This window comes from Prionailurus bengalensis, chromosome B1 (assembly GCF_016509475.1).
Source record: "Prionailurus bengalensis isolate Pbe53 chromosome B1, Fcat_Pben_1.1_paternal_pri, whole genome shotgun sequence".
NCBI lineage: Eukaryota > Metazoa > Chordata > Mammalia > Carnivora > Felidae > Prionailurus > Prionailurus bengalensis.
Window position 1 is genome coordinate 130,275,185 of NC_057344.1, and position 18,976 is coordinate 130,294,160.

Consider the following 18,976-nt stretch of genomic DNA (forward strand, 5'->3'; position numbering starts at 1 on the left):
GCTCGGAGCCTGGAGCCTGCTTCGGATTCTGTGTCTCCCTCTCTCTCCGCCCCTCCCCTGCTCATGCTCTGTCTCTCTCTGTCTCAAAAATAAATAAAAACATTAAAAAAATTAAAAAAAATCTTTTTAGACTAAACATGAGAAATAGTTCTCTATATTACATCATACAGTTAGGAACATGCTAAATGGAATTATTAATATACTTTTCTTTTGGGGTAGCTAACAACATTTATTAGGGGGAGTTGCCACAGGCTGCCAATCCCAGAAACACTTCCTCTCCAATAAAGTAAACAATAACTAAGCACTGGAAAGAATCCATCTAGTTACTAAAGTGTGATATAATTATATAATATCATGACAACATTTTACTTAAGATATAGAAGAATTTTTGTATCTCAAATAAAAACAAAGCTAACTTTTCATTTCAAACTGAATAAAATCTGCTACTGAATTATGCTATTTAAAACAAGGTTAGGGGCACCTGGCTGGCTCAGTCAGTAGAGCATGAGACTCTTGATCTCGGAGTTGTAAGTTCAAGTCCTATTCTGGGTGCAGAGATTACTTAATAAAATAAAATAAAATCTTTAAAACAAGGTCAAAATCACAAACCAAATTATAATTATATAAAGAGTGAATAGTAATAATCGGTTTTGCAGTTGACTGTAGTAAACCTTTCTGCACAAAGATTATTCAGTTCTTATAATAATATATCATTTCTGAAAAGATCATGTGTATCCTGGAATCCATGGAGTTAAATTTACAATATCTCAATACTGTACCAAAATGTGATGAGACATCAAGGAGACTTTCTAGTCTGACCAGTGCACTAAACTAAAGACATGAATCAGGGGACTCTAGTAAGAATCTCATTTATGACATCCCTGTCTTCATCCAAAGTCATATGATCCCAAACTAGAAAGTCAGTTGTTTCTAAATTAAAGAGGGGAAAAAAAGAGATTGTTTCTTATCTGAAAAAAGTACTCCTGCCATTTAAACTGAATACAGCAATAATATTTTGAGCAAAAAATACATATGTGCATATACCTTAATTAATCTATCTAATGTATTCATTGACTCCTTTAATCAAAGAAAATGATGTAAATATATTTCAAGGGTTCTCTTTCAAAAGCTGACTCTAAATGTGAATATTTTTTGAGCTATAAGTGTCTGTCAGATACTGCTCTGTGCTATATTTATATAGCTTTACTTAATTAGACAGAAAGAAAAGAGGAGAAAACAGAGGACACTCTAAAGCAGCAGCAGCCTTCTTCTTGTGTTTGATTCATTCCTTGACAAGTCGGTTTCGTTACTGAATCAGCTGTTTTGCCAGTTTTTTCCTTAGTTATCTTTGGAAACTTCGTATTTTATGTCTTCTCTTCCTCATATTTTGTGTCATTCTTTTACCTGTACATATTCTATACTTCAGTCAATCTAGATTATTTCTATTTCTAATTCAATTCAACAAAATTTTATTGACATTAAGTCATTCTGATACATGTAAACCATAGGTCATGTATTCAAGAATTGTATAGACTCCTAACTCTATGGTATTATGCTAGAAATATCTTTTGGGGTATGAAAGAGAGTATTTGATCTACCCTGACTTCTTGAAGAAAATGATCCCTGAATGAAAATTGGTTGGAAAAATAGAAGAGTACCTTGTGACTGATAAAGAGAGAGCATATCAGGCATAAGAAAATTTCTTGAAAGCCTAAGGCGGATATCCAGGATTGATATGATGACACTCTGAAACCAAACTTAGATTTTTTTTTTAAATGATAAGTATAACAGTCCCTTTCAGAAGTTCACACTGCAGTCAAGTACATAACTAAATGCAATTCAAGGTCTGAAATTTTCTTATCCCAGATATCCTTATGGCTGACTCCCTCAATTTTTTTTTTTTTTCAGATCTCTTCTCAGAGATTCCTTCCTTAACCGGAATTATAACAGCCCCAAATCCTGACTATGATTTATATTTCTTTCTATAATTCTTTACTACTTGATATATACTTATTCATTTAATTTTTGTTCTCTGCATCCTACCACTAGAATACAAGGTTTGTGAGAGCAGGAAATTTGTCTAGAGAAGTGCTTGACTTGTATTTAAATGCTCAACAATTTTTTTTTTAATGATGCATGAACAAATGCTAGTCTTCACAGCAAAAACACTTCAGGCTCTCCAAATCCATGTTCCAAATCAGCATTGGCTAGTGTTCTCATAGATATCCCTCTTCCCTGCTAATATACCCTTCACTCTTTACATATTGCCTCTGTTAATAAATCCTCTACCCTCTCATATATCCATGGAAACACATTCCATCTCCACCATACCCTACATATTTTTAGTTCTCCAGGCCTGATGATTCTTACTCCAGAACATCTCCTAGATCTTTATTACTTATATCCATTCCCTCTGGTGCTATGCTGCTGAAGGCTCCAACCATCTCTCAGCAATAGTCTTTCTCTGTAATTTTTTTTTAATTTAAAAAATTGTTTTTTACTCTTTATTTTTTCAGAAAGAGAGAGAGACAGACAGACAGACAGCGTACGAGTTGGGGAGGAGCAGAGAAAGAGGGAGACACCATGTCTGAAGCAGGCTCCAGGCTCTGAGCTGTCAGCACAGAGCCCCACACGGGGCTCGGGCTGAAGAACCGTGAGATCATGACCTGAGCAGAAGTCGGACGCTTAACCAACTGAGCTACCCAGGCGTCCCTGTAATTTTTTTTTAATTTAACTAATTTAAGAACTTTCTGCCAATGTTGCTTGTTCTAACCTCCCATGCCTCTTGTCCATTCTTCTTTCTGTACCAGGAAGTATCTTCCTAGAGTAAAATTCATACCATGTCACTTTTTCTAATGATTTGTGCTAGACCATAAAAAATACCAAAACTCCTCACACTTTTTAGATTTAGTGACTGTCTCAATATACATTTTAGCAAAGTTAATAATAAGAAATATATAAGTAATTTCTTTCTTTCAGCTAATAAAATGTATATGTAAAATATTAGTTTCCTGCCTAGTATCTCCTAAACTCTCGGTAAAGGCCACTTTCCCCTTCTCCATGATAAAATTTGGTGTCACGTTTCTAGATTTTGCTTCTTAAGACTTAGCTTAAATACTCATCATCTTGAAAAACTTAAAGCATCTTATTAACTTCAACATTAACTTCATCTTAAATGAATCCACATAGTCAAACTGTTTGAGTCAGTCTTTCAGTATATTAAAAATTCCCAGCTCATATGTAACCTGCTTAGTTCTCAGCAGACAGGAATTTGTTAGCTTATATAGATGAAATGTCCAATGAACAAGAAAAGCTGGAACACAAAGTTAAATATTCACTTTTCTCCTCTCTCCCTCTGTCCCTCTCTTCATCCAGACTTGTGTCATGATCTTTCTAAATCAGTCACTATAGCTATGGCCCTCTCATTGACTGAGCCTGAGTTATGGTGCCTATTCCTAGAGCCCAGGGCTAGAGTGAGCCCCATCCAAAACAAAGGGACCTGGAGTAAGTGAAGAAATGAGTCACCCCAAGAGGGTGGCTTGGTATAAGAATTACAGATGTCCACTACATTTATTAAACCTGAGTGATGTCTGACATATGCAGTTTTTCTTCTTGAACTGGGGTGGAACACAATTTTATTTGTTTTATTATTTGCTGCTTGAAGGTTGGTCTCTAACATATTCCTGTTTTTATCCTCAGCACATAACACAGTGAATAGCACTTAAGAGTACTCTTAACGTCTATTGAGTTTAAATAAATTTTTCATATTGTCCTTATGCACATTTACTCATTTGTTTATCAGAAGAAATCTGAAAAAAATGGCAATGACATGCTTATTTCACAGACACAGTGTAAAGAGGTGTCTTTCTCACACATCAAAAACACAGCATAATCAACTCTAAAACCGAGAATTTCTCAGTACTCTTTCAATTTCACACTCCACAATGCCACTGCATGACAAATCATTATGTATGACACTTTTCCTTAAAAGTAGCACAGATTGTGTGATGAGATGACACTGAGTTTGAGTTTTGCCCCCTGAAAATGTTCTGATACTGTGACCGTAAGAGATTTATTAACTCTCCTAACTGGAGTATCCTCATTTGTAAGTAGGGATAAGATCAGCACACATCTTAAAGTTTGTTTGGGGCAGTAAAAATAGATAATGGAAGTTCGCACTTGGCACTGTTTCTAGCACAAAGATTCCTTCAAGTGATTCCACTAGCACTGAAATTACCACCACCATCACCACAACCCCTGCTAGTGCTACGATGACTACTAATCTTGTTGATGTGTACGGCTGGACATGAAAATTATGCACCAGTAATTAGCATCATGTTATTTCCCAACACAAAATCAAAATTATTTTGGCTTTCATCATTTCACTATAGCAGAGCAAGACTGCTCAGCCATTTTTAAAGGGGTGCTCCCCACCCCCCACCACTCTGCAACCTAATTATGAGCTCTGAGATCCTGACAGCTTTAGATTTTGTTGTCTATTATTAATCACAATCAATGCTTCCAATTTACTATGAATTTACCTTTATGAAGAAATAAAACAAAATTATTCTAAAAGAATTCAATATTCATATAGTTTTAGTAGTAGCAGCCTTTGCCATCATATGTGTAGAAGTTATTGTTTCCCATTAGATACTGAGTTCGCCTTGGCTTTGCTGTTGCTCCCCAGACCTTCACATTGGCTCCCTCTCCCTTTATTCTTGTCTCCGTGGAAGAATTTCTTGACTACCCTATCTGATATAGATTTTAATTTTTTATGTTTATTTATTTTTGAGAGAGAGATAGAGCACAAACAGAGGCAGAGAGAGAGGGAGACATAGAATCCAAAGTAGGCTCCAGGCTCTGACCTGTCAGCACAGAGCCTGATGTGGGGCTCAAACCCACGAACTAGGAGATCATGACCTGAGCTGAAGTCGATGCTTAACCAACTGAGCTACCCAGGCACCCTGATATAGCTTTTTCTGTCTTCCCATACACTATTTAATTTTTCAACCTAACACTTAATATTACCTGATTATACATTATTGTTTGTTTATAGTGTACCCTCCCATCTTCCCACTAGATACCAGCTCCAAGAGAAACATTATGCCTTGTTCACTTCTGTGTCTCCAGTGGCCAGAAGAGTGCTTGGCACATGGTAGATTCTCAATAAATTTTGTTCCTTTAGGTGAATAGCCTTTCAAATGGTTAACTCCTTGCTACACATCATATTTCTCATAACGGACAATTATACCTGTTACTATTAATGTGCAGCGTCAATTATTTAGTCTAAGAAACCAGTACTGACCATGTTATGTGGAATTGTATAACCATTGTATGACCATTATAATGTATTTCTTTTTTTAAAATAAAACTTCCTAAGCCCATTATAAAATGAGCAATGTTGTTAAATTAAAAAAAAAAAAAAAAAAAAAGATGGGGCGCCTGGGTGGCGCAGTCGGTTAAGCGTCCGACTTCAGCCAGGTCATGATCTCGCGGTCCGTGAGTTCGAGCCCCGTGTCGGGCTCTGGGCTGATGGCTCGGAGCCTGGAGCCTGTTTCCGATTCTGTGTCTCCCTCTCTCTCTGCCCCTCCCCCGTTCATGCTCTGTCTCTCTCTGTCCCAAAAATAAATTTAAAAAGTTGAAAAAAAAAAAAAGAATTGGTAATCTTTACAGGAGAATAAAAAGTATTCAAGCATATAAATCACTATATAGCTCTTATCAAATCATATCTACTGTCTCAAGGTGACTTTATGCCATTGCTACTTAAGTGTTTCCCACTGCATTTGAGCTAATCAGAATATAGTCATCATTTATATTATGGGTAATTAATACATAGAGTAGAATATGTTGGAGGACTCACCAAATTATTAATTTCAGATTAACAAACTCAAAGAAAGGGCACTTGGAACAAAAATGGAACAGATATTTTCCCTATAAACTGAAATAATGTAAAAATAACATTATTATATCACACATTTAAATTAATTTAAAACATAATTTGGTTTAAGTTTGTTCCTAATATTTTTCCTATGAGAATTTGAAACTTTTAAAAATAAGACTATACCTAAGATGATCAAAGGGAAAAAATATCCCCATATTTCATTTTCTCAAGTGATTTAATAATATAATTTAAGGTTGACATAACTTGTCACAGTATATTACAACATTCATTCATTTTTGAAGTAAACATTGTATGTCAGAATCTGTTTTATACCTCAACAAATAGTACTTAGTGCTCACAAGAATATTAAACAAAACAAAGTCTTTACTCATCTCAATACCAACGAAAGAAACTCAAAGATAAAGGATATTTTAAACCAAAATATATTAAAAAATTAATATTATTTTAGCAAATAAGTATTAGAATTACAGTGGCAGTTTAACAACCTCCTAGCCATATTTTTTACTTATATATTTAAGTAGGAAAGAAAGTATGAAGTAAATTCAGTATTGTGTATCACTCATGTATCGTTTTAAAATAGCTTGGCCAAGAGAACAAAAAAAAAATATATTATGTAGATGGTATCAGGAAGGAAATATTCTCTACTTTGCGAATTCTCTTTCTGCCTTCAATTCAACACAGGGAAGTAAACAACCAGAAGACACTTCACCTCAGGCCCATCGAAAGCACGGAGTTCCATGACAAATGGCTTTAAATTGCATTTAAAACAAGATGCAGTATAAATAAGTGCATGCATACAAAATCCGTGTAAAAGTCCCTCAAAATCCTGTGGCTTTGAACACTGTGGAATTTTTACTCTTTAGTAATAATTTCTTATTTTCATACATACATCTTACATGTAGCTTATTTTATTTCCCATATAAAACAGTAACATTATGTATTCTATCAGGGCAATTTTTTTCATGTCATTGAAACCAACTATTAACACTATAACACTGCAACATTATTAACAAAGTAGCCTAGGGTGGCTGGGTGGCTCATTTGGTTAAGCACCCAACTCTTGGTTTAGGCTCAGGTCATGATCTCTCAGTTCCTGAGTTCCAGCCCTGCATTGGGCTCCCCACTGGCTGTGCAGAACCTGCTTGGGATTTTCTCTCTCTCTCTCTCTCTCTTTCTTGCTCTGCCCCTCCTGCACTCATGCTGTCTCTCTCCTCTCAAAATAAATAAAAATAAAACTTAAAAAAATGTTTAAAAACAAAACAAACCAAAAACAAACAAACAAACAAACAAACAAAACCAAAAAACAAAGTAGACTATTGTGGTATAATACCATAAAATGTTTTTTAAAATGGCAATATAATTAAGTCTTGAATTTACAAAGCAATATGTACTTCTATATTCATTAGTATTATTAGTATTTTTCAACTGTCCTAAACTCAAACTGACTTTTATGTATTTGTCAATGTTTATGCTATCCATGTCCTTTTGGTTAAGTTTTTAAACTGCAAAAGTGCTCAAACTGAACAGTAAATGTGAAAATAAACAAACAACCCTTTCTTCCACTATAAGAAAAATATTCATAAATGCTATCTATAGGGCATTTTTCTCTGGTAACAGTTGCTTCCTATTGTTATATATCAGTTAATAGTCCTTTTCTGCTTATGCCAGAAAAGGCATTTAAATAATACTGAGAAGAACTCTAATATCTTCAAAAATTTTTTAAACTTGTAAAAATGACAATATTCACATGAGCTTTCATGTTTCAAGTGTATTATAACAACAACTTGTATGTAATTTATATGTTTAATTTTTCATCGTAATGGAAAGAAATATCTGAATACTTCACCCAAATGAAAACTGGTAGGCTCAGGTCTAATTTATTTTGCCGTATATTTTATTACAGAAATGCAACAGAAAGGCTTTTTTTTTTTTAACACAAGAATCACTTTTCATTAATATTCTATGCAAAGAGAAATTAGCTAAACCAGAAAGAACCATCAAGCAGATGAAGTGGGATTATATTTCAGTTAATGAAAAAGGAGTTAAATACAATTTAAGTTCATTTTTTTAATTCTTGTTTAATGTATTTATTTTAATTTTTTTTTAATGTTTAATCGCTTTTTGATAGAGACAGAGCATAAGTGGAGGAGGGGCGGAGAGAGAGGAAGACACAGAATCCAAAGCAGTCTCCAGGCTTCCAACTGTCAGCACAGAGCCCTTTAAGGGGCTCTAAACCACAAGCCGTGAGATCATAACCTGAGCTGAAGTCTGATGCTTAACCGACTTGGCCGCCCAGGCACCCAATTTAAGTTCTTTTAAATGTTTATTGAGCACATACTGTGTTCCAGGTGTTATTCCAGGTTCTAAAATGGAGGACAAGGCAATTTTCAGAAGAAATTTGGCAGAAGAGGGGAGCCTGGGTGGCTCAGTCGGTTATGCGTCCCATCGGCTCAGGTCATGATTTCACAGTTCATGAGTTCAAGCCCCACATCAGGCTCTGTGCTGACAGCTCAGGGCCTGGAGCCTGCTTCAAATTCTCTGCCTCCCTCTCTCTCTGCTCTCCCCCCACTCATGCTCTGTCTCCCTTTCTCCTTCAAAAATAATTAAAACATTAAAAAAAAATTTAATAACAAAAAAAAGAAATTTGGCAGAAAAGAAAAAGTGTTAATTTTTATTTTTATTTTATTTTTTTTACTATCAAGTAGGCGATATTTTACTATAGTAAAAATATCTGGCTATAAAATTGTAATACATATTTAAAATGTATTATTTAAAACTTCACTTTTTTTAAGTTTATTATTTAGAGAGAGAGAGTGCACACATGCATGCAAGGGAAGAGCAGAGAGAGGGAAAGAGACAATCCCAATCAAGAGTCAAACACCTAACCAACTGAGACACCCAGGTGCCCCTATTTAAAATATATTATTTCACAAGATGTTAACTAATTCAAAAATCCTCACTATCTTTTATTAGCTTGCAAAAGCACCCAGATGTCATTTACTTGGTTACATTTGAAAGTGTACTAATTTGTTACTTTGTTCAGATAAGGAAGTAGGGAATAAACCAAGATGTTTGAATAACAACATAAATGCATGAAAAGCATGAATCAAATAATTCTTGTTCATGCAAACCAAATAAAATGAATAAAAGAAAGATGCGTTTATCAGTGGGGAAAGTGTTTAGGGAAAGTACATGTAACTATGCCTGGAAATAGGGCATTATCACCTACATGTGATTGATAATATTAGAAGAAAATATGAAATCAATTTTATTGAGTTATATGTGTAGAACTCTATGCTGAGTCAAGAATTTCTTGTCAGATGATGAGAATAATAGAACTGAATCATTAACATAAAATGCTGAATAATCTATCTTTTTCATTTTGTTTTAATGGGAACAAAATGGAGAAGACATGTCATACATACGGGGTGACCTGAGAAACTTCAATATATTTAACAGTGGTAAAAATATACTTCAATGCTTATATTTTGCTGACTTTTTAAGGTATTAGCACTTACCATTTGAATACAGCTGTATGAAATAATGGTTAATACATCTAGCTATATATCAGGCTGCCAAGGTTTAAATTGTACCCTGTTTCTCATTTAACTCTAGGACCTTATTAACTTAGTAAGCCTCTCCAGGTTTCTCTTACTTCATCTAGAAATGAGTATGGTAATATTAACTATCTTATAGTGTTGCTGTAAATATTAAAAGTGTTGAGCACCTGGGTGGCTCAGTTGGTTAAGCATCTGACTCCTTTGGTTCAGGTCATGATTTCCTGGTTCATGAGATCAAGCCCTACATCGTGTTCTGCGCTGACAGTGTAAGGCCTGCTTGGGATTCTCTTGGGATTCTCTCTCTCTCTCTCTCTCTCTCTCTCTCTCTCTCTGCTTCTCCCCCAGTCTCACACTCTCTTTCTCAAAATAAATAAACATTCAAAAGTGTTAATACATGTTAAATGCCTATGGTGGTGCTTGACACAGAGTTAATCTTCTAAAGTTTAATTATTTCTATTACATATTTCTTTTGTATCATTGCTTTTCTCTTACAGCAGAGATAATAAACCTTAAATATTAAGTCAAATGTTCATATTTAAGGCTTATTATCTCTGCAGTAAGAGGAACACTAGATACTGTGCACTAAACTTCTCAGAATAGTTGTGGCTTTATATAATAATTAAAATATTAAAATTATATTTCCCCAATTTTTCCACTTCTAGAGCCTAAGTCTCTGTTAGTTTCTTCCCCTCTAATAATAAATTTATTTTAAAATCATTCATCTTAAATCACAACATTTCTCTACAATACCTAAAAATACTGTTCATATGTTTTACTTTATCTTTCACACAAACAAATAGCTGCTTAGGGACTTAGATTTGGGAACATTTGGTGATAATATGAGTCAATATAGATTTAAAGGCAGGCTTCGGATTCCATATCAAAAATTTGAATTCTGACTCCAATTCTTATGTGACCTTAGGTGAGCTACTTATTTGAGAATTTACTTTCTGTAAAATGAGACCCTATTATAAACTCTGCAAGTGTATTGTGAATATCAAACAAGAAATGTTCACAGCTTGCTTGACACTCTTCTTGCTTGGTCTCTGGGATATAGTAAACACTATTAATAAGTACTAGATGTATTTATTAAAGAATAAAACAAAAGTGAACATATTATTAATTGGCAAAATTTATGTTTTCTTTCTACAGAAATTTATCTAAATATCTTCAGCTAAATTTACTTAATGAAGGTTTTTAATCATTGGATTTTAAGCCTACTCACTTTTATGCCATAAAACAGATGAATTTATAGAAATGCAGAATTAAAATTTTCTTCCTGGTAAGATTTAATTTTATCCTTCCCTCTTATCCTGTGCCCTTTCCTACTTTAATGTAGACTCACAAGAATATTAAACATAATCTGAAAAAGACATACAATGCCAAAAGCAAAGTAAAAAGCTTTATAATTTCCAAATGAAAGAAATGTACTCAGGAACTATCATTTTATTCTAAATACATACCCTAAATATTAAAGGGTACTTTCAATTGTATTCAATTTTATCTATCAGAAAATATTAAAACTAGTTTTAAAAATAACTGTAGTTTGGGGCGCCTGGGTGGCGCAGTCGGTTAAGTGTCTGACTTCAGCCAGGTCACAATCTCGCGGTTCGTGAGTTCGAGCCCCGCATCAGGCTCTGGGCTGATGGCTCGGAGCCTGGAGCCTGTTTCCGATTCTGTGTCTCCCTCTCTCTCTGCCCCTCCCCCGTTCATGCTCTGTCTCTCTCTGTCCCAAAAAATAAATAAAAAACGTTGAAAAAAAATTAAAAAAAAAAATAACTGTAGTTTATTATATTCTGAACCTAAAAATTAGAACTTTTTAAAATCCATAGTTCTTTGTAGTGCCAAGCATATCACCCTATATTGCTGTATTCAATCCACAGCTGAGAAAAGAAAAAAAACGCAGAATTATTCAGTGTATATTTTGCTTCCCATTGATAACTATGCCCTTTTGTAGTTTTCAATCATAAAGAGGTAATTATGAAAATAAAATAAAAAACTAAGTCACCCTGGAAAGCAATGATATAAAAACAAAGCCAAAGGACTGGACTGAAATCGTTTTAATAAACTTTGTAAATGTTGAGAATAAAATAGTAGAAGACAGAAGAATGAAATCACAGCCCAGCCCTCTGAGATCTGGGCTGCAAATTTACCACGCTACTCCACAAGTCATTTAATATTTTCATTAAAATGAAAAATTTAACAGGAGTTTCAATTATGTCCATTATGCCCAGGAGACCAACTTTTGAAACTAGGCCAACAGATCTTGACTAACTGATAAAAGCTAAATGGTTTTTTATATTAATTGTACATTATTAAAGCCAGACAGAAATACTTAAAAGAAATTTAAACTGATCGGGTTCCATTTCACTGAGTTCCCACAAGTTCATATTCTGGTACCCACTGTGAATTGATATAGAAATTCCTGTGTATGAAATAAAAAGATAACGTGAAATCAGAATCTCAAGAAGTGCAGAATTAACAATAAAAAGATGAACACACTGCACACTTTCCATTAAATTAGGGCACCAGGATAAGTTATGATTCTTTATAATAACTTATCAAAGTATGGCAAAAGATAGTTTGTATAACTTGATGACTTACCAAATTAATGGCATTTTAAGATAAATTTTTTCTCTTTCTTATGAACACATAATTTTCTGAGACGAGTAAGAACTAGGCATTTAAGAAACTGAAAATTATAATCCTCAAATTAATGAAGTCATATATGTTATCCTTGAAGGCTACAGCAGATAACTATTGTTTTTCTCAGCTAGCATCTAATTATCCTTCATGAAACCGTATCCCAGTTTCCCTCTGAGGGAAAACATTCTTCCTCACATTTAATTCAAAAATATTTTGTGGAATTCACTTATACTTAAATCAGGACTACCGTTTTGTTAAGCACTGTGATTGGTTCACTAGTGTATATTTATGCTATCAGAACCAAAAGAACACCATGAGCCTTCTGCTGTGGGTACTGGGAATGAAAAAAAGTAGTACTTGCCTTTGGACAGAAATATGAAGGATGTGGGATGTTTCAACTACTGCTGCCATGTTCTTACCATGCAAAGCCGGAGACTGGAGTCTAACAGAGCAAAAAACGGAGCCAGGACATTAAGAGATGCCAAAAATTGAGAGCTCTGTTTATTTCTAAATACAGCTGCCTCAAGGCAGCCTTACTCCTAACATTCACTCTGATTAAGCAACTAGGACTTGGCTTTCTCTCACTTACAGAAAAATTTGATTCAAAAACAAAACTTCTTAAATGATCCAAAAAAAAAAAAAAAAAGGCTCTATATAGGAATAATTTAAACTAATTAATTAATATTCTCATTAATTTAATTTAATATTTACTACCTATCCATTAGGTACGGCAAGTACTAATAATACTAATAATGCTAATAATACTGGTAATACGGCAAGTACTAAAACTTGATTTAGAATCCATTTTGAATGATTTTATCTTTCATTTTTTTTTCCCTAGGACATCAAGTCTTCTTAAAACAAAGATGTACTCACCTGATATAATTTGAAGATTCCTAAACCAAAATAATTTTAGCATTGAAATAGAATTCTATAGGATAGAATACTTATTTTTTTCAGTCATGTTTGATATACTGACACTACATAAAATGTCATCTCCATAAAATGTCTCATTACATGGAAACATCAAAACAAATTAGTCATGAATTAATACAATCTTTCAGAACTGGTTGGCTGACTAGATAGATTCCTTAAAAACAAAACAAAAGAACAAAAATAGGAACAGTATCTTATGGTACAATGAATAAATTGTTTATTAGGTAAAGCATGAACTCTGGGAGAAAAGCTGGGCTTAATATCTACCTCTAACAGTTACAATATCATGACTTTGTTGACTTTCTTAACCTTTTAAGGCATTATTCTCTCATTTGTAAAGGGAATAAAATCACGCAAACTGTATGGATTTTGTAAGGATGTATGTTGTAAGGAATATACAGCATGTAGTACGTGACCTGATAAATAGTTATCATCCAATAAATATTGTTTTTAAAATTACTATCAAAATAATGTAATATTAGAATAAGTTGCGAGGTTTGAGAGAAAAAAACACAAACACTGAAATAAAAAATAACCTGGCTTAATTTTTCTCATGATTTCAGTAATTTTTTAATTATTTTGTACTTGGATGCTTATTATATTCTTTTCTTTTTTTTTTGAAACACAGCCAATTTTATTCAAATTCCCCAAAATTTATACTCAATATGTTGTTTCTAAAATATATATCATCCTTTATATATGATTTTATTATTTCATCTTTATTTTATAGTTTTTTCATCTTGTCTTCTACAGTTCTTCAACAGAAGCCAGAGTCCTGCGTTGCCCAGTTAGGAGCCTCTGACCTACTATTCTAAGTTTCTTCTCAATATTCATGGCCAATATCTGATTTCTAAATGAAAGACTTTTGGTCTTTTCAGTCACTTGCTGATAGGGTAAGACTGTATTGTTACCCATAACCACATGACCTAATTCAGAATCAATCTTGGTATCCAATCTAGCATTTCCAATCAAATTTACAATCCACCTTTCTTCAGGAGTCATGTATCTTCTGGAGGTTGTCTGCCAATACGTTAATGATGATACACTGGTGGATGCGACAAAAAGTCTCAAATATGAAGAGATGAGCATTTTCAATGAAATCCTCAAGACAAGCCACCAAGAAGTCATTCACAAGTCCTGATTCACATTCAGTTTTTTCTGAGTCCCATTAAAGTCAAAGTTAACATGAAAGCAAGCATTCAACAAATTCTGTAATTAGGTCTTCATATGTTTAAGACTCCTGTTGAATAACTTTAACCAGATCTTTTAGCACCATTCAGTGTTTTCAAATATCTTTGCTATGAACGGCTGTAGTCAAATAGCATAGAAAATATGGATGCATTGTTTGAATTGCTTTAAGATACTGTGGCTGGTAAAGGAAGAGATCAGTAATGTTATCACGCCCTTTGGGTGGTTGACGAAAACAGAGACCAGTGGGTGGCCATCTTTGCTCTTGAGGAAACTCAAGTAGGGGAACTCACAGAATTATTTCCTATGGTCTCTTTTAATCATGTAAGGTCTTCCGTAGCTGCATCCCAATTCTGCATTATGATCTCAAACGCCAGTTTTCCCCAGAGTGAACTCAAAGCATTTTTATCTGTTGCTGGAACCAACATTCTAAAGAAGTAAAGATACTCTGATGCTCCAGAATAATTCCCACATTCATATTGGAATCTTGCAGACCTGTAGAGTGTATCTCAATATTCCTGTCTAAAACTATGCTTGTCCTCTGTGTAGTCAAACAGCATCTAACCATCTGATTGACTGCACCTGCCTTGTAGTTTCTGGATCTTCAAACATCTTCACAATTGGTTCTGTTTCTACCCAAAGCTGTTTCAGTTGTATAACCACTGTGGTACTTTTCTCTCTCAAAGCATGTGGAATATCATCTGAATAAAGATTTTTGTATATATCCATAGCAAAGTATACCTTGCTGGTATCACTGAGAAAATCCAATTTCCCTTGTAATAATTCTTTTTTCATTATATATCTCTTTTATGGATAGAAACTTGAGCAGTGGAAAGACTAGATGCAGATCCAAAAAGTGTATGATGAGATTAGTCAAGTAGTATTCCACCATTTTGTCAAGGAAAGGGTCATTTTATAATTATTTCTTTAAAAATTTAGAGAATTAAAAATTTAGCACCATTCTTAAAATATTTAGAATTATCGCACAATTGAGAAAATGCAACTATGTAGAAATCAACTTATAACAGATTATTTTCTTTAATATTGCCTTTTCTTGATATTATCTTTTTAAGTATGACATACAAGAAACTTATTATATTACCAAAGCTGTGAAGCACTGATGGAGTCCAAAAATCAAAGAAAAATTTTTAAAAAGATAGTTCTCAAACTCTTTTTATGGTATGATGGGGAAAGCAGAAGAAAAATTGAATGGTAAATGAATAGCAGTCTTCAAGTAAATGCAATATTTTTGGTCAAAATGCCTGTTTTTCAAAAGACTGCCAAGTGGCACTTAAAAAGTTTGTGCTTTCTTAGGACAGATAAAAATTTATATTTAAAGGCAAAAGTACATTAGCCTGTGGACATCACAGGGAATTTTGATGGTTTCCGGTTTTCTGATCTTTACTTTTGGGAATATGCTAATAACATTTAACCAGAGAAATACTGAAAAACTGCATTAACTGGTTCCAAGTTCTATGTGAAGTATTTTACATTATTTAATGTGCAGCATTTGTTCTAATTCTTACCTACAAGCCAGTCATTATATGTAAACTTAGATTTTAAGTGTGTTTTAGCTTATTTAACATAATTACATTTTGATCTTATTTCAAGGCACTTTAAGAGATTTTAAAACTTGTGCTTCCTTTTTTGTTCTTCTATTAATTATAATAGGTCAACTTGTTTATGTGGTCATTTATCTTGCTATTTTCACTGCCCTCACCTAATTTCTAAAAAAGTATCACATGATGACTCTTGAACTTTGATTCTTCCAGAATTAGAGTTGTTTTCTTAATGCCCAAAGTCATGTCCCAAGGGACAATTCTCTGGACTTTTATGATATGCTTTAAAGAATCTGAAATAGAACGATTTTCAGTGCATATTGCTATACCCTCCTTCATAAGGCTAGAGCATGCCTTGCACAGAGGATTCACCCTATGTTTTGTAGCATTGTCATTAATAAAACTCTTGTATTCTCAACTTAGCTTTTGTAATAAGTGTTATAATATGTAATGGCAGACAGCACAGCCCTGGCTGCAAAGGCTGCTAGGGAAGTCTAGGCTGGAGAGAAAGAAGGTTCAGAAACAATCTGGAGAGATTTACAAAACTCATCTAGATAATAAGATTATCTACCTACAGGGTAGAGTCAGCATTCAATCCGAAGGGGCTAAACAATCTTTAATCTGATCAAGGCTATTCTCAAGGGGTTTAGGGGGAATAGAAGGACAAAGCCATTGGGTTTGGTTAGGTGCTTAGAGACTGGACCTAAAATATTGAAAATATTGTTTTTATCTCACCTCCACCACCACACACACCTCCCTGCTATGTAATTTAAAATTTATACAATAACAAACTTGAATACAGTCTTTAAAAAGTACGGGGTCTCCCATCATGAGTTAATTTTTTTTTTTAATATAAAATCCTCATACATTAGTAACTTTACAAAAAGGCATAATCTGGGGTGCCTGGGTGGCTCAGTCGTTTGGGCATCCGACTTCAGCTCAGGACACGATCTCGCCGGTCTGTGAGTTCGAGCCCCGTGTCGGGTTCTGGGCTGATGTCTCAGAGCCTGGAGCCTGCTTCCAATTCTGTGTCTCCCTCTCTCTCTGCCCCTCCCCCGTTCATGCCCTGTCTCTCTCTGTCTCAAAAATAAATAAACGTTAAAAAAAAAGTTGAAAAAAAAACCAAAAAACAAAAAGGCCTAATCTCCCAGAGAATGTTGAAAAAAAATCTCCCTAGTTTTTGAGTGTCTGTGTTTACAGCTATCATGATTGAGGAGGAAAAGCCTGTAGGAACAGAACAAGATGGTTTTATCCAGGTTCACCCGGCTGGAGCTTAGAGTCCAAATTCAGACTCAGAAATAATCCAGAATAGGAATGAGGAACAAGGTGAATGCAAAAGGGCCAGCAGGCAAATCAGTCAGAGTCATCAGGGGTGAGGTGAAGCTGCAGCCCAAGTTCACAAGATAGAAAAGAACAACTGGACATCAAAACAGAAAAACAAAGCAGATTACTTTCAGACATATTTCTTAAAGGGCTAGGCTGTCTAATACACTTCCAATTTTGATAAGGAACTAGACAGGGTTAATTCTATCAGATACAGCCTTTAGTAACATAAGGTAGTTAGACAAGACTTGACACAGTAAGATGATATGCTTCTTTTGTCTATTACCTGGCATCAATGTCTGTGTGTTAAATTAGGAAACTTTACAGTGGATATTCATATATCACAAATAAGCATTCTTTTTCAAACATCTATTCAGTTCAATTAAATTCCTTTAAAAACATTTGTCTTAATTTTTCAAGAAAGATAGACTCTCTTCTCTTAACATCATTATAATAGCATCAGCAATCTAAACTTGACTTTTTCTAAAAGTGGAACATATTTTATAATTGTTAGAAAACTAACATCTGTCTCTTGTGAGGAACTGTAATTACAATGATCATCAACGTAATTGTGTAACAATTTCTATGAAAAAGGTACTACAAATGACCCTGTTTTAAATCAAGTCCATATGTACTTTATTTACATTTTTTAAATAAGGGGATGCATCCATATAGCTAATAAGGGAAGAGGTTCAATATATTCCTTTTTTTAATGTTTGTTTATTTTTGACAGAGAGAGGGAGAGACAGAGCATGAGTGGGGGAGGGGCAGAGAGAGAGGGAGACCCAGATTCAAAGCAAGCTCCAGGCTCTGAGCTGTCAGCACAAAGCCCAACGCGGGCCGGAACTCACAGAATGAGAGATTATGACCTGAGCCTAAGTCAGACGCTCAACCGACTGAGCCACCCAGGTGCCCTCAAAATATTCCTTAATAATTAAATCAACACAAAATACTATATTACCCAGGCACTAATAGGTTTCTTTGATGGTAGAAATTTAGAGCTCAGTTAAGTTTAACATTATGTTTCTGCAATTTTGAAGGCAGATATTAATTTCAATAGTAATATAGTAATATTTTTATGAAAATACAAATCTAGAAGACTTATTCCATCTTAAACTCTAATTACAAAAAAACAGTTATTATTCAACTAATATTGACAATCTGTTTGAAATATGTATGATATCAATCAGCTTAGGCTTTAAGCCCTTTATGTCATGTCATTTTTTTTAAGTTTATTTATTTATTTTGAGAGAGACAGAGACAGCATGGGGAGAGGGAGAGGCAAGAGGCAGACACTTAACTGACTGAGCCCCCCAGGTGCCCCTTATGTTATGCCAGTTTATCTCAAAAGTTAGTCTATTCCATATCTTCTCCAGTGAAAGTACTGAGTCTTTACTGTATATAAAAAGCATTTTATCAAAGATATTCCTTACATTAATTATGCCTCCAGTTACAGCAGTTTATTAAAGGAAAAGACAGGCTCGATTTTGGCTCAGGTCATGATCTCAGGGCTCGTGAGTTTCTTCTCTCTCTCTCTCTCTCTCTCTCTGCACCACCCCTGCTCACATGTGGCAAAATCTCTCTTTCTCAAAATCAATAAATAAACATTTTTTAATTGTATAAAGGAAAAGACATAGCATAGCAAATACCAGGCTATCTTTTTGTGCAGTGGTAGCTAAGTACTAAAGATAAATGATTTTATTGACCAGCTCTGTAGGATTAATTGATTTATAGATTATTAAATACTTGCACCTCATCAACTTCTATCAACAGGTAAAGATAAGTTCTAATTTTCAAACATACTCTTAGTCAAAGTAGAGTAAATGATACACATGCAAGGTGCACAGAAATAAAATGCATAT

The 18,976-nt window shown here is 34.2% G+C and overlaps 1 protein-coding gene and 1 pseudogene across 1 annotated transcript in view; both read right to left on the reverse strand.

Annotated features, from left to right (window-relative positions):
- Positions 1-18,976, reverse strand: part of CCSER1 (coiled-coil serine rich protein 1) — a 1,313,272-nt gene that overhangs the window by 213,034 nt on the left and 1,081,262 nt on the right. The window lies entirely within an intron of this gene.
- LOC122478655 lies at positions 13,793-16,759 on the reverse strand (annotated as a pseudogene).